The following is a 15,889-nucleotide window of genomic DNA, read 5'->3' on the forward strand; positions in this document are numbered from 1 at the left end:
ATATTTTAAATGTTACTTCACTGCTTTGAATAGAAAATCAGTATCCCTTGGCAAAGGCAGAAGATAATTTCAAACATAAATACAATGAGCACTAAAAATGTCAGGAAATGCCTGCAATCACTCCCTGCAGAAACCTCGGGGTCTCAGTCAGTTCCCTCTTTGGGGCTGATATGGTTGACAAAGGCATCTCTAGCACTTGCTGATATCTTATTTTAACAAACTGATACTTGCTTCTTTTTTTAATTTATTGATTGATTTTGGAGAGAGAAAGAGAGAGAGAGAAACATTGACTTTGCTGTTCCACTTATTTATGCATTCATTGGTTGATTTTTGTATGTGCCCTGACTGGGCATCAAATCCACAACCTTAGTGTATGGGGATGATGCTCTAACCAACTGTTCTACCTGGCCAGGGCTGATACTTTCTTCTTGACTAATGAGTAGGACTGAAAGAGTTGAAAGGGAACAACTTCATACCTGTGTTGTGTGTGTCCCTGAACTAACCTTGTGCCAGGCAGTCCCTGCCCTCTGAGATCTCTGAGAGCCCGTCCGCTGAGCCAGGAGGCCAAGGTGGACTCAGAGTTCACATACAAGTATGGCCTACTCTGAGGACCTGGGGGAAGCATGAGAGCCTCTATTAGCCCATATGGCACCTTTGGGGAAATTAGGCAAAGGCCCCCACTCTGGAGATGGAAGCTACATGTGTGCAGGGCTTGGTGAGGGGATGGTGTCTGTATGAGCATTTGAAGAGGCGTCCCTCTGTTCAGGCCAATGTAGCCTTCTGCCAGACAGACAATGGGTTGGATTTTGGCCCCACTCAACCCCCTGGCTTGGTGCCCTTGTGCAGTGAACAATAAGCACAACTGTATTAGAGGATTTGCCAAGGACTACCTGAGCCTTGGCATTTCCACTAGTTAGTACCAAATTCATAATCCAGTGGCTGACCTTCTAGGCTTATCTGTTGCCCCCCCCCCCCCCCCCCAATTCCCAGCTCCTTTTAATGTCTAGGCTTTGGGCTGTGCAGTGGCTTGGGAATACTTCCATGGGGAAATATGTTGCAGAAAACAGAAGCACTAACAGTTCCCTGGAGGGTTCCAGATTGCCCCTGGTTTTGTCATCACCGGGGCCCTGTCCCCACCGCTGTTACACCTGGGGCTGGCTCTGGCCAAGAAGCACCCTGCTGAGGGGGCTGGCCTGCGGTCAGTCCTGTTGGTAGTGGATAGCTGAGTAATTAGTTGAGTTTGGAGGCATGCCCCTTTTGCCAAAGGCATGCACTAATGAGCATCAAGTCCAGGTAACTTATTGAAAGCAGCAGAACTGAGGACAAGAGGGTCTATTGTTTAAGCACATGAGTTCTAACTGTCTGAAGACACAGCTCTCCCTGCAAGATTTGAACTCTGACAAGGGTGAGTTCAAGCAACATGAGTGGCGATTAAAAATGCCACAAAGAGCTAGGCAACAGGGCGGGGGCCTGGGTTCATATTAGCGCAAACAGGGAGCAGATTTCTATTTGTTCTGCTCTTTGTGCTTCAAATTCTGGGTGACTCACAGCCTAGTCTACATGACAATTTTGAAAGGAGAATTCTCAAAGTTAGTAATTTCAAGGATGGATTCATTTAGGCTTTACAATAGTTACACAAAGCCACCATTTTAAAAGTCCATACGAATAAGACAGACTTGGTTCATAAAGCCTTCGGGGGAGGGTAGTGAGGAGGAACTGAAACTTTCCAAGAAGGAATATTGGCCCTTTAGCTCTCTTTGAAGGTGAGCCTCTACTAGGTCCTCTAGTCCAGTCCAAGGACCCTCTGCCCATTGGTGACAGAGCAGGGGGGCTGGGGGAAGACTCACTGCGTTTGAACATAAATTTCTGGAGAAAGAAGTGCAGAAGGCAATCTAGCAAAACCACGTGTGTCAATGCCAACTGACCAGCAATGACTGCTTGACACTGAGTCAAGAACCATTTTGGAGTCACACCCAGGCTCAAAGGAAAAGGAGCTAGAACTGTAGAATGGTTTTAAAACACAGTGTGATCCAGTTTAGTTACCACGGACTCCACCACTCCCTGTCCCTCCCCAGCAATTCCTGGCAGATGTCAATAATTGATCTTTTCCTAACAGGAAGTAAGTTGGTATAAAATGGTCCTCTTTAGAACAAAAGTGTGAAATTCCTCAGACTGAACAGAATGAGGACACACGGCTCCTTGGGAACAGCGGAGGGGCCACTGCTGCTGAGAACAGCTCTGTGCAGCCTGTGTGAGTCTAGGACCGTGGTCGGCAAACTGCGGCTCGCAAGCCACATGCGGCTTTTTGGCCCCTTGAGTGTGGCTCTTCCTAAGCCTTAGGAGTTCCCTAATTAAGTTAATAACAATGTACCTACCTATATAGTTTAAGTTTAAAAAATTTGGCTCTCAAAAGAAATTTCAATCGTTGTACTGTTGATATTTGGCTCTGTTGACTAATGAGTTTGCCGACCACTAGCTAGGAAATGACTTCTGACCAAAGCCCTTGGCCACCTACTTATTAAACACAACACTGCTGTGCCAACAAACTTACAAGTGGTCTAACCTTAGGCTGGGCAAGCAGGCATGTCTCACCTTGAGGGCCCGCTCTCCTTCCAGTCTTTGGGAAATGGGGTTTTAGAAGGCCCTAGGTTTAAGACTTGCATTCCTGAGGACGGGCCATTAATGTAAAAGGAGGCATTCAGTCCTGGACTCGGCATTCTCCTGGTCACGGAGCTTTGGAGAACTCTGAGAAGCCTGGGGTGGGGCTAGCTCCATCCTGGTGACCAGGATTGACTTCATTATTCAGCGATACGGTATTCAACAGTCAGAGTTCTATTGGGTTCCAAGCTTGGGGGATCTTGCAACATGGACTGCCTGCTGCTGGCACTCCTGGAATCCTACCATGAGAGTCATCAGGCAGCTCAGAGACCCACTCTGGCCCCTGAAGAAACAGATGAAAGAGAAGCGCTTCTGTCCCTCTGAAGGGCTTTCTATACCTGCCCGCCCTAGTCCAGTGGACCACAACGGCAAAGCTTCCTTATAGATTTCACTACAGTATAGGCAGCCCACCTTCAAAAACTCAGCTCACATGCATAGACCTGGAGAGTATTATGCTAAGCAAAATAAGCCAGTCAGAAAAAGATAAGTTCTTTCTTTTGATCTCACTCATATGTGGAATCTAATGAACAAAATAAACTGATGAACAAAATAGATCCAGAGGCACAGAAGCATGGAACAGACTGATGAATTTCAGAGGGAAGGCTGGGTGGGTGGGTGGGGTGGGTGGGAGAGATTAACCGGGGAATTTATATGCATATATGGACACAGACAATGGAGTGGTGAAGGCCTGGGAGGGGTGGGTGTCGGGTGGAGGGTGTCAATGGGGAAAAAATGGGGGGACATCTGTTATACTTTCCACAATAAAGAAAAAATGGGCGGAAAAAACTCAGCTCATCACCAGTTGTATACGAGGGACATTAATGATCACTGGACATCAGGAAACATTCACTTACGCCGTTGTTTTGGCAGCCAGTCAGGAATGCAGGAGGCGTTCGGTCACTGCTGTGACAGCTCACTGTGTGGGAAAGGCATTTGGGAGTCTTGTAAAAGCGCAGGACGTGGCCGTGCATCACAGTCCCATCATCTCACATCTGTCTGAACTTCCCACTGTTAAAGCAGTACGGCAAATCTGTGTCTATATCTGTAACATCAAAGTCACAAAGTACTCATAGAGTAGATAAACTGAACTTACAGAAGCAACGCAAAAAGCAAACCCATATTTAAATCTCTATGGTCATGTGCTACACAACTCATACAGGACAACTGATTTTGACCACGTGGATCCAAAACAGGTCAGAACATAACAGTTAAGATAACCTCAGAAAATTTAAGTCTCAGGAATTCACAATGAAACTCAGGATGTACCCACATTGGCACCCACTCACAAAGGAAATAATTCAGGGAGAGCACTGGGACTGGGTCTTTTAACTCCTAGGATTTTCCATCACTCTAACTCCCTCAAAAGGCGAACAGACAGCAAAGTTATAATAAGTAAGCAATTATTTACAATTTTCATTTGCAAGATCTTTAAAAAACACTTTCCTCAAAGTAATCAAAAGTACAATATTTGACCCAATGACTTTTAAAATTTATACTCCCTTCTATTTCCTCATTAAATAAGTCTTGTGTCTGTGCATTAAAAATCATGTAGGGTACATGATGGAAGGACCAAATAGCCCAAGAAAACTGCTGATGTTTAGATTCAAGCCCACGTGTATTTTTCACTGACAGATCAACAGCCATTGACTTTTCCCAAAGTCAGTAAAACAACCTAATTTACTTAAGAGGCTTGTTTTATTGCCTACTCTAACTCATATAAATCTCTGATGATATCTAAACCAAAAACTCTGCCTCCTCCTTTAATAGTTATTCTCAGTTACACTGAAACTACCTTCTGCAAGATGGTACAAGGGTCCTAGAACATATGAACACGTCACAGCCCTGGAAATGAAAGACTCACTCACTGCCCAGCTGAGATTGTTAGGGTCTGGTAGCCCCCAAAGGAGGCGATGCAACCTGGGTTGCCACGTTAGCAAATAAAAACACAGGAGGCTCGGTTCAATTTGAATTTCAACAAATAATGTTTTACTCATTGCTTTTATGGCAACTCTACCTCCCTCCACAATGAGTTCCTGTGTATGGTTTGCACAAGAAGTGACTCCTTTCTAACATCCTGTTGAGACTGCAACTTTTGCAGATATAAAATTAAAGAACAGCCTGGCTGGTGGGACTCAGGGGTTGAGCGTCCACCCAGGAACCAGGAGGTCACAGTTTGATTCCCAGTCAGGGACATGCCAGGGTTGCGGGCTCAATCCCCAGTAGGGGGCATGCAGGAGGCAGCCCATGATGATGATTCTCTCTCATCATTGATCTCTCTCTCTCTCTCTCTCTCTCTCTCTCTCTCTCCATCCCTCTCTCTCTAAAATCAATAAAAAAATGTTGTGAAGAACAGTGCCTACATATACACCATGTCTGTGAAGCCTTCATACTTTAAGGACTTTCAGAGTGGCTGTGCCCTGTTCTGCTAGTTCAGAAAGGCTTCCTTTGGGGGGGGGGGAAGGAAGTGGGGAGCACAGGGACAATGATGCACAGTGCCACCAGAGCAGCGTGCCTACAAACCTTCCTCCTCTTCCGCAGTAATGCACATGGTCCCATGGCACTGCATAGATGATAATGATAATTATTATTATGTGTTGCTATTTTTGAGCACCTGTTTACTAATTGCCAGACATTAAATTGGCAAGCAGGTTTGGCTGGCTCCCACTGAGGATGGAGATTAGCTCCACATTTTGAAATCTGGCTCAAAAATACTCCTGTGAAAATAACTGGAGTTTTAAAGGTTCTCTTCCCACTTAAAAACTAATCATCTTTGCTTCAGACCAGAAGAAAGCAGCTGATCTTAGTCATCAGCTCTAACACATTCCGCTCACTCCCTTCTCCTTTTGATGGAACCTTATCCACCTCAACTAACGAATCCCTCAGTCAGCAGGAACTCGCCATCTTTTCTCACCTGCAGAAAATAAGTTTAGGAAAATAAACAACTTAAGAAGAAGAAAAAATCAACCACCCAGAGATGGCTGAGAGGTTTAATGATTGCCTGCAAGCAGCACCCTTTCACGGCATCTTTAAGACTAATTTTCATAATTACTTACTGATTGAAACTGGGACTTGCAACAGGGTAAACTCATTTCCATATTAATATTAAGTAATGATTAACACAGCTCAGGACCCAAGCTCAATATCTGAAAGCATGGACTAAGTGGAAATAAAGATATTTAACCCATAAGGGTAAATTTGCTACTTGTCTCTCAAATGATTTTCCGTTCATTAACCAGCATACAACAAACTTACTGACATTGGCTCCATGATAGCTCACAAAGGGAATTCTGGCCGTTACCGGGGTCCCCAGCAGACACAAGACCTCCTCAGACTTGACTCCCTACCTCCCATTTTTCTCTCCCTGACCTCCTCCAATCTGATGGCTTCAACACCAGAGAGCAATAGTTAACCAGATCAGCTAAGAGTAAATGATTTTTATTGTTCTGCTCAAGTGCATACAAACCACTAAGCACTGCTGTGCTTTAACAAACTCCCATGGGGAGGGGGCGGGGGAGCCCAGCTAGATACACTAATTTTCACCTCGAGAACAAAATGTCTTCATCTGGGAGCATGGTATCACGTGGGACGGCATGCCATCCTTTGAAAAAGAGAAAAGTCCTTTCAACTTTTGTCTTTATTTTATCACAACAGCTATGGTGTCCCTGCTATAATCCTTTAAAACAAAAATTCCTAAACATTGTCACACAAGCCAGAATAACGACATAAATGTTAATCATTTTTTATCGCTTTGATAGCTATTTTTGGTGCCCTTCCTCCTTAAAAGTCCTTTGACAAGTGACTAAGCAAAGATGCAACAATATGGTGGTGGTTTGAAGCCTCTTGTAACAACTAACAAGTTAGTTGTTATTTACTGACAAGGATCAGACATGAACACAGGAATTGGAAACGGTGCTTACATTCTTATTGTCTACATATGTGGTTTTGTTCTAAATAACTTAAGTTTAAAGTAAAATCTAATTTTTTCATTCTTCTTTACAAAATGGAATCCATCTGAGAGTTAATGAATGCTGTCAGCAATTCCAGTCTTATAGGAAATGCGTAATTACTCTCCTGGCTCTAGTAAGGCACCATATCCAGAACTTAATCCCAAGTGGTTAACCCCAGGGGAACAGTCTCCTAACTATTCATTTCCACCTGCCTGGGGTTCAATAGCATCTTTCAGACAATCCTTTGACTATTTGGTTCAGCAAGTCTAATTATGATCTTCCCATGCCAAAATATGTCTCCAAGATTATATCATGTCCTTGGGATTCCATAAGTGAAGTTACAAGGCTTTATTCAATTTCCCTTATGGGAACAAAAATCCAATCATTCCTATGTCAAAAGTTCATTTACATTTATTTAGTGAAATCATAGCTCGTATTCAAATCCTTGCTTGAGCATTTAAAAAGAAAGGAAAAAACGATTTATACTCTATGTACTATTTATCATGTCTGTTCATTCACTCACAGGGATCAAAAACAATTGTCAAGGGCGGGAAAAAAAAAAGAGTAGAGATCAGGAACTAGCAGGGATTGTCCCAGAACAATAGACAACAGACTACCCTTACCTCCTTTTTGAATGCTGTTCTGAGTCTTACTCATGGAAGTGATAGTAGGGTATTTAGTGAGTCCATCCTGAGATCTCATTAGACCAGGGCTCCAGGCCCCAGCACCAACAGATTTTACTCTCCATTGCTATGTTCATCGGGCCTCCTACCTGTTTGAGTTGATTGTATCTACTAGACCAATCTAAGTTGCATGTGGTCCGACATAGACCACATCAAACATCTGCTGGAATTTTGAGTCAGCTTCTATGACCATACCTCACATCCTTGACTTCTTTGATCTCTGCCAAATGTAAATTCCTACCTATGGATTTCTAAACTCTCTTCCCCACCTTGTTCTCCGTGGCAGCCATCTTTTTCTGCTCCCTGCCCCTTAAAGCTTTCAACTGTACCTTCTGGCAATTTATTTCCAAGTAAAACAGTCCTTCAGCATCCATAGCTCTTTTCAGAATCCAACTTTCTTACTTCAATTGAAATCAGGTGCCCTAGCCAGTTATGCTCAGTGGGTTAGAGTGTTGGCTGACAGCTGACAGTTGCAGGCTCAATCCCAGCCCTGGGTTGGGCACGTTGGGGAGGCAACCAGTCGATGTGTCTCCCTCACATCAATGTTTCTCTCTGTGTGTCTCACACCACCCCCGCCCCCTACTCACCCCCGCTTTCCATTCTCTCTAGGAATCAATGGAAAAAATTTCAAAATTTCCTTGGGTGAGGATTAACAAAAAACAAAGAAAAAAAATTAAAATCAGGCTCTCTCTTAGAGTACTGCTTCTTCCCTGCGATGCCAATGACCTGCTCTTCCCAATCCTAAACAATGGTGGTATATTCACTGGGCCATAAGTGACAGAACCCCAGAGCCCCAAGAAATTAATGGCTTTAGAAGATAAAACAATATATTTCTCTCTCACATAAGAAATATCTAGAGGTAAGCTTCACATCAGAAAGAACCAGGTTATTTCTTATCTTACTGTTCCAGACCCTAAACCATAGCTTTTGCCTCAGAGTACAAGAGGGCTGTTATTTCACAAGAGAGCATAAGCATATTAAAGTTAGCCAGAACACAAAAGGCTCTTTTCTCTCTAAGGAAGCTTTGTGTCAGTTATAAACACCACCTCCATTTATATTCTATTGGTCAGAACTTGGTCGTGTGACCACACATAGGCCATGTGCTCACATAAAATTCATGAGTATGTTGTCAAGGAAGAGCAGAGATCACAATCTCTGCTTTGGATCTAAATCTTTGGTTCTAGGGCCACTTTCAGAACTGTTTGCCTATCCTGGTTTATAGAAATTGCTTAGTCACTTCCACATTCTCAACGACACCTGGCTCATGGTCTTCATGACATCCCAAGTCCTCCTATCATCTAAGAGGATTTTTATGTACATTTACTAGTAGATAGCTTACTCAGCACCCTACCATCACAATTATTTGACTTCCTCAATGCCAACACTTTCATCTTTCCTCCAACTCTGCTATCCCCTCTCCCATCCACATACTTGATCTTTGACATCTTAAACTCAACCCCCCACCCTACTATCCCAATTTCCTATCATTCCAGCTTTCTTACTTTCCTGTTCTGTCAAACATGAAGACTACTAGTCAGTCCCCTGAGAGCCACACTTTTCCCAATCTGTCAGGCTTTCTCTATCTCCCTCAATAAATCTCTCTCTCTCTCTCTCTCCCTCTCCCTCCCTCCCTCCTTCCCTCCCTCCCTCCCTCTCAATTATTCTTTCTTTCCTTCCCTTCACCAATCTGGACACCATAGTTGTTCACACGAACTATCAACCTACCTCCCTGGCAAAGCTCTATCCTGAATCAATTATTTCCAAAACAATAATCCTCAAAATTGGCTTAAAATTGTCACATAGGTTTAAAATGTCCTTTAGTACCATCCCCCTCTACTAGATTATGGCCTCTGCCTTCTCTATATTTTAGTTGCAGAAGTGGCACAGAATGTGATTCACAGGAGTCCCCTGGTAAATGTTAATTAATTATGGGTAGAATGATGGACAGATAAATAACTTGATGATAATAAAAATATATTCTGGGATATAGTAAACATAGATAGATTTATAGCCAGTTAGAGAAACAAATATGCCAATTATACTGAGCATAAGCCAAAGGGAAGCTCATGAAAGGCATAGTTCAAACTTTTATCTTGGACTTGTTCTGTTCAAAATGAATGAGGACATAGTTAGCATAATTATTAAAAATACAAAAGGCTTGAAGCCAAAAGAATAAATAAAATAAATATGACCCTAACCAGTTTGGCTCAGTGGATAGAGCGTCAGCCTGCAGACTCAAGGTTCCCAGGTTTGATTCCGATCAAAGGCATGTACCTTGGTTGTGGGTACATCCCCAGTGGGGTGTGTGCAGGAGGCAGCTGATGGATGTTTCTCTCTCGTCAATGTTTCTAACTCTATCCCTCTCCCTCCCTCTTTGTAAAAAATCAATAAAATATTTTTATAAAATAAATATGGTATGCCAAAAACAAGATCCAAAGGCTCTCGATAGGCTAGAATCAATCAAATTACATAATTACATATATATATATATATATATATATATATATATATATATATATATTCTGTATGTTTGGCTTTTTGTGTGTTTAAATAAGGACAAAGGTAAGCCTTCATTTCATTTAGGCCCTTTCCTTAGATCCAAAACCCCAACTTCACAGATGCAGAGATAAAATAGAATAGACAAAACTGTATTGCAAAGCTGTCTGAATGAAAAGCTCTCCCAAAGCTAATGCTACTTCATCGTAGCTTACAGACATCAGGCATCAGGAGATGAATCCTGATTCTGTGTGCAATCACACTGCGACACTGTACTTAACACAGGGCACCCAGATATTTTCAGAATAATATGGACCAACCAGAACATATTCAAAGAAAAACAACCTCACAAAGCTCATGAGAAAGGCCTGTATCTTAATCCATGCATCTGCTCCCATGCTTACCACGCTGATGTTGCCCAATGCTATCATTTTACAGCCTCAGAGTTTCAAAATGATCAATGCCTGTCATATAATAGGCACTTAGTAAAGATCAGCTAAATAATTAAATGAGTAAAGACAAGCTCTTATTGCTTTGTATCAAGTTTTAAAGATTTAATACCCCTTCATTTGCTTCACATAACCAATACCATTGGGTCCCAGTTTAAGTTATCTCCCCAATGGTCTGAGATTAGTTTTTTAACAAATAGGGTATGCTTTCAAAAAAACTAAAAGATTTGTATAGTATCTCCATTTATGCCTTATATGTACAATTTTGTTAAATCTGGTTAATATGAATAATCCTGTTTGAATAAGCTAAGAGTACTGACAATATCAATAAAGATCATTTCCACTCCTAACATTCTGTGAATACTTCTGATCTCTGGCTTGAGCCAAAAGAAAAGAAGTCTAAAATGGAGAGGAATCATCCAGCAAGATAATTTATTCATATCATTTAAGCGCATGTTGATTTCATTTTGCTTGTAATTCTAGGGAAAAAAGTCCATCTCCTAAAAAGTCTATCTAATTGCATGTGAGTCTATGTTATGTTAATACCTTAGGGTATATTAATGCCCCTCGAAGGGTGAATTCATATATCTCTGAAATTAGTCCTTTATCATGCTATTACCTATTATTAATTCAACATCTTGCGATGACACAAAGTCCTCACCACACTGGAACAATGGGAGTGTATGCAGAGAGAGCCACAAATTCCCTGACCCCTCTAATATGCAAATCAATGCAGAGTCATGAATTTGGGGTTCCCAGAATAGGTCGTCTCCATCCCCATCACACACTTCGGTGCATATTGCAGAGAAAGAACATGGGGTAGGATCTGAGCATGAAGGGCTGGGATTTCTACCACAGCTTTGGAAAATAAGTGCAGCTGACTGCAGCAGCGGAGTTATATACTCACCCATCCAGCCTCTGCACAATTATGGGATTTTGATTTTTTTAAATGGATTTGCTTTTTTATTGAACCACTTAAAATTTTTGAAATACATATTTTAAAAATCTCACAACAATTAAAACTAACCAAATGGAAAATCAGGAGTTGTTAGTAGACAGCATAAGTCAGTAATGTACTTCCTCTACTTATTCAAAATGATGCTTTCTTAAATTTTCTAGCATATCCATTGAAGCACAATATATCCAAACCATAAATATAATGTGGATGATCACCCAGGAAAAATATTAACACCAGATTGAAGTATTTTAATTATCTTATAGATCATTTGTTAATATTTAGTATAAAAAATGGAAGACATTACTGGACCAAAGAGATTGGCTATAATAGAGGATTGACAATATGTCATCAATCTTCCCTGTACAGAAACATTTAACCCCAGCACTTCCCATGGTATCCAGACACAGCCTCACCATCCCACCAGCTTGAAATCAACCCCTTTCAAACTTAAATTAAATATATTAACCAACCTTTAGTTGAATTCATAATGAATATATATATGTATATATATATAAACTGAAGGTGAACTAATTGCCTAGAATGTTCTCTATCCATGTTTGCTATGCTACATGCCTAATAACTACCTAAGTATTAAAAATAACATCCATACAATCTTGAACATGTGCACAAATGCACTTATAATATGACAGGCACTATATGGCATGCTTTACATGTCTTCCACCTTTTTAAAAATATTTTTTATTTATTTCAGAGACAAAGGGAGAGGGAGAGAGATACGGAAACATCAATTATGAGAGAGAATCATTGATTGGCTGCCTTCTGCACGTCCCACACTAGGGATTGAGCCCACACCCAGGCATGTGCCCTGATGGGGAATGAAACCATGACCTCTTGGTTCATAGGGCAAAGCTCAACCTCTGAGCCACCAGGCCAGGAGTGTTCTATCTTTTGATCCTCACTATGTTAGATACTGTTATCGCCATTTTAAGGGGAGGAAACTGAGCCTTTGGGAGGTTAAATCGCTCCTCTAAAGATGCCCAGGAAGTATGTGGAAGGTCTGTTCAGTTCTCACTTCTAAAACTGTGCTCTTAGCCACTGCACTGTACTATCTCCCCTGTTCTTCTCAACTATTAATACAACTAGTTACGTTTAACAGAAGAATTTCATACTCTTTGCCCTGGTGTCTTGGCCCTGACAAAGTTAATGACTACTATGAAAATTCCTTAAACTCTGGACTCCACACTGTTTAACCATTGCACATGGTCCTAACACTGAACACTGAACATTCCATTTAAATCTTATTAATATTCTTGTATGTACTGTCCCAAATGGAATACTGCTTAGAACTTCTTCACTAGAAGATAAACTTTAAGAGGGATGTCAGTGTGGTAGAGCTGTACCTGGTGATCCTAGGCTGTACGAAGTGGAATGGGGTCACCACCAAGAAGCAAGAGAGAGGGCAATGTGTCTAGGATTTGCTCCTGGGCATCAGAATTTCCAAGTAACCAGTGGTCCAAAAAACAAATTATCAAGCCAAAAAGATAGCATGCTCACATAATTAAATTTTGAAGCTAAAAGACCAACTTTAGGTCAAAGAACGTTTATTATATTAATTTATCTGTTCATATTTTACTCCCCCTGCTAGGATAACCATATTCTTGGATGTTATCATGTAGCCGCCTATAATGATCACAGACCACAAGTAATTAGAAAAATATCCCCAAATAACCTTGGTCCTAAGCATTTCAAAGAAATCCCCTGAAAGATATATGATTAGTCTGTTTTCTAGATGTCCTAGATGTCTCAGAAGGTTCTAGAAGCTACCCACCATCACAAAGATGCATGAACCCGGAAGACACATGACACACACAGAAATGTAACAATTCAGAGTATGGTTTAGTGGGTGAGCAAGGCTCTCCACAGGTGTGGGGACTTAATACAACAAATCCACAATCTGTGTGCCAGAGAAGTATATTATAACTCTTAAAGAATAGTATACCCATAACTGATTTCTCCTTTCCTTATGCACCTACAAATTGAATATAGAGTAACAGATGCAGAAGAAAAGGAAACCATCAATTAAATATTTTCTGTGACTAAACTCAGTCATTATAGACGACACCTTAACTGTGCTTTTGCTCTTATTTTTGGTTGTGTTTTGTTTTGTTTTTTGTCAGATGGGAGAAGAATAAGTTGCACACCAGAGCAGCATTCAGGAAGTGTGCTTTTAAGAGATTAAGTTACAAATATATTAATGATTTTCAATATTGAAATCAGACCCTATGATGTATTTCTGTTAGGAGATATAAAATTCATATACATATTCATTTACTTTTGAAGTCCGAATATCCAGGACCTTAGAATGTGACTATATTTGGAAATAGGACCTTTAAAGAGGTAATCACATTAAAATGAGCTCACTAGCGAGGGTCCTAATCCACTATGACTGGTGTCCTTTTAAGAAGAGGAGTTGGACACAGAGAAGATAATGTGGAGACACAGTGAGAAGGAAGCCATCTATAGTCCAAGGAGAGAGACCTGAGGGAAAACAGCCCTGCTGACACCTTGATCTTGAACATCTAGCCTCCAGAACTTTGAGAAAAAAAGTTTCTGTTCTTTAGGCCACCCAGTCTGTGGTACTTTCTTATGGCAGCCTTCGCAAACTAATGCATTTCTCCAAACAAAAAGCAAGGCAATCCTCTTCCATCTGATACCTTCCTTAAGACAGTGTGCCTTATCCCAGCTCTGAAAGGAGGCCAGCCTTGTTCAGAGATGACACTCTGGGCTCAGACTGAGAAAAAGGAGGGAGAGAAGGAAGCACTCGATTTCAAATGTACCACTTGGTGATCCCTTGAAACTCATGGGAGCACCAGAGGTCATTTCCTGTGGCTCCTGTCCCCTCCTGTGTCTGCAGGAGCAGAGTGGGGACTGGGGAGGTGAGGGCTGTGCAGGGAGAAGGTAATATTCACAAACTCCGAACCAACCGGCTTTCTCCTTGCTTTTTCATCAGGGAGAGAACGGATGGTCCCTTTGGAAGAAAAAATTGGCTGTGTTCCGCCCTGATAAAAACCCTTCACTTAAGGTGCATCCAAGCATTGAGAAGACCCAGGCCCTCGGCCGAGAGCAGCTTCCTGGCAATGTCTTGATTTTGATGGAGCTGTTTTTAATGGACCTTTCTCCTGCTGCCTGCATTAACCCAGAGGTACTGATAGCCTAGCTTCCTTTTTCAGATCATTCCAGTCCTCACTGACTAGCCTTCTGAATAGGGCTCCCTTCCTATCCTCTCCCAGTAGTCTTTACTCATTTTCCTTCCATATTAGTGATAGAAACGTTGGAGTAGAACAATGCTTCAAATCAGCCAAAAAAGTAAGAACAGTCACCTTAATATAAGAGTTACTAGATGAGTTCCTTCCTCTCCTCTCTGCTTTAGCAATACTCAGCATCGAATCCCTTCTTAGGTTCTACAATTTTCTAATTGCCCCCAAAAAAGCTAATTCTGAAAGAGAACTAACCCCCTGACAGATATACTTCCATTGCTGGCACATTCTAAATACTTCTGAACATAACCGGTTTTTAAGCCAGTTGCCTATAGTTAAGAAACTACTTTATCTGCCCTATTTTTACACAAGAGAACTTGTCAATAAACCAACTCAACTTCCTAATGTCCTTCAACATGAAGGACAACCAGAGTATCAGAAAGAGTAATGGCCATAATTGTTGTAATGTATTAAGTAAACAAAAACCCATGAGTCTGCATCAATGCTCAGAAAATGGGTGAGTGAGGAAAATTCTCTACAGAAAAATGCCAGCAGCTCAACATAGAAGCAATGAAAGAATTACAACATCTCCATTCTGCAACTCCAGTGTAATAGCTGATTCAGGGAGGGGCCAAAGGAAGCATAAAACTTGGTTGAAAAGTTGCTGGGAAATAGCACTTTGCCAGAAATCACCCCACAAATTCTCACTGACTGCAAAGGAAAAATGTTCTTGTATCATCAGCCTCTGCATCAGTAGTACTGAGACAGCGGGATATTATGCGACATGAAATTCACAGCGTAACCTATGAAGTAGTTGGGGCAAAAACGTTTGCTATTGTCTGAATGTTTGTGTCCCCCCAAAATTCACAGGTTGAGATCCTACCCCAAGGTATTAGGTATTAGGAAGTGGGGACCTTGAGAGGTGATTAGGTCATGAAGGTGAAGCTCTCATAAATGGGATTATTGCCTTTTAAGAGACTTAGTCCCTGGGTCATATGAGGCTGCAAGGAGAAGTCTTCCCTCAGAAGAGGGCCTTCACCCAACCATGCTGCAACCCTGATCTCTGACTTCCAGCCTCCAGAACCGTGGGAAATAAATTTCAGTTGTCTATAAAACACTCAGTCTATGATACATTGTTATATAACAGCCAGAATGGACCAAGATGATATTCAACCTGATTCTACTCACACTTCTAAACATAACTTCCAGTTTACAGGATATACACACAAAAGAGAATAAGTCAATGACTCATGAGGAAACGATCAAGAAACACAGAATATGGGAAAAGTTCTCCAAGACAACTAGCCCAGACTCTGTAAAACAATAGAGAAGGTAAGGAAGACAAGTTCAACTAAGAAGACAGAGCAACCAAATGCAATATGTGAACCTTGATTGGATCCTAATGTTGGAAAAAGCTACGAGGAAAAATTGAAACTACTGGATATTAGGTCACAGAACAATAATTTTTAATTTTCTTAGG

General features: G+C 41.4%; 1 protein-coding gene across 6 annotated transcripts in view; it reads right to left on the minus strand.

Annotated features, from left to right (window-relative positions):
• Positions 1 to 15,889, minus strand: part of LYPD6B (LY6/PLAUR domain containing 6B) — a 163,643-nt gene that overhangs the window by 103,214 nt on the left and 44,540 nt on the right. For 3 of the 6 annotated variants that reach the window (XM_070423032.1, XM_070423034.1, XM_070423033.1), the window contains exon 2: positions 3,513 to 3,700. The exons of the other annotated variants lie outside the window; for them this stretch is intronic. The gene's annotated coding sequence lies outside the window, so the exon portion shown is untranslated. The remainder of the gene's footprint in view (positions 1 to 3,512; positions 3,701 to 15,889) is intronic. 6 annotated transcript variants of the gene reach the window in all.

The sequence above is a fragment of the Myotis yumanensis genome, unplaced genomic scaffold, assembly GCF_028538775.1.
Source record: "Myotis yumanensis isolate MYYU_CA2020_CCGP unplaced genomic scaffold, mMyoYum1.0.hap1 SCAF_8, whole genome shotgun sequence".
In the NCBI taxonomy this organism is placed as follows: domain Eukaryota; kingdom Metazoa; phylum Chordata; class Mammalia; order Chiroptera; family Vespertilionidae; genus Myotis; species Myotis yumanensis.